Raw genomic sequence first — 1,047 nt, 5'->3', positions numbered from 1 at the left:
TTTTTCATTCTCTTAAAGCCATTTTGATATAAAGGCTTATGCTTAAATGATTGAAATTTGTTTCTTAGACAAATATAAATAGTGAAGTTGATGCCTATGTATGAATTTCTTTCCAAAGCCTTTGCCTTTCCATCAAGGCAAAGGGCGGCTAAGCTACTTTAAAGAATCTAAAATATAAGATAGTTTTATTATTCTAAAATGTAGAAAATGGTAAAAATAAATAAAAATGTGGTGTGTCCAAAAAATGGTGTGTCCAAACTTTTGACTGGTATATATGCATGAGAGTGGATTTCTTTCACTACAAACCTTTGATGAAACAGCCTGTGCAAGGTCCACTGTGAAAACCTCTGGAGCCATTTAGGCGTAAAAGGTGCAGTTAGCTGTGAAGAAAAACAAAAAACAGTTATTCATGAGCGAGCCACAGCTTCAGTTAATGTCTATGTATTGAGGTATTACAATGTTACAGCGCCGCTCAGTGCCAGTTTGTAGAAGTACAGTTGGGAGATTCTTCACTCTCACCTTTGATATGTAGTTGAAGAGTAAACTAAAGGGGGTTTGCTGCTGGCCTGAGTATCTGCAGACCAGAGCTATGCATGTCAGCACCACCGCGACATAGACAGCGAAAAGAGTGAGGAAATCCATGGCTCACCTGGCAGGTTCAGACAGGGAGACAACAACAGGTGTTAATGCTATAAAACTCACTAACAGCTCACTAGCAACTCAACCAAGGTTTACATTGTAGGTCCCAACGGTTTTTCCTACGTATTCCGTTTCGATTCAGTTAAGTTTAAAGCTTGTCTTCCTAATAAAAACCGCCTCAAATGAACAAGTTGTGTTAGCAAGCTAGGTCAGTTATCTAACGTTAGCAAAGCTCCACAGCGATATCTCTACTTTCTTTACTTTACTGAAGCTATTCATTCGTTCATTCCCCCCCTTACCTTTTGTCACAGGTAACACATAGCTGCCTTTCAGTGATTTATCTTAAGTAAACATAGTTGTTTTGGTGGTGTAGCCACCCGCTTCACTCTCGGTCCATGTTCTGTAAAC

General features: G+C 39.2%; 1 long non-coding RNA gene across 1 annotated transcript; it reads right to left on the bottom strand.

Moving 5' to 3' along the window:
- Positions 1-305: 305 nt before the first annotated feature.
- Positions 306-1,047, bottom strand: LOC139657782 (uncharacterized). The gene is made up of 3 exons (XR_011696185.1): positions 939-1,047; positions 520-649; positions 306-380 (listed from the first exon to the last, which is right to left on the bottom strand). It is a non-coding gene; the product is annotated as an uncharacterized lncRNA (long non-coding RNA).

Source organism: Centroberyx affinis, unplaced genomic scaffold (assembly GCF_046629955.1).
Source record: "Centroberyx affinis isolate AG114_WGS23_722 - 3 ecotype Tasmania unplaced genomic scaffold, CSIRO-AGI_Caff_v1 ptg002757l_1, whole genome shotgun sequence".
Lineage (NCBI taxonomy): Eukaryota > Metazoa > Chordata > Actinopteri > Beryciformes > Berycidae > Centroberyx > Centroberyx affinis.
Note: the sequence above shows the minus strand (reverse complement) of the source record. Positions and strands in the feature narration are given on the sequence as shown.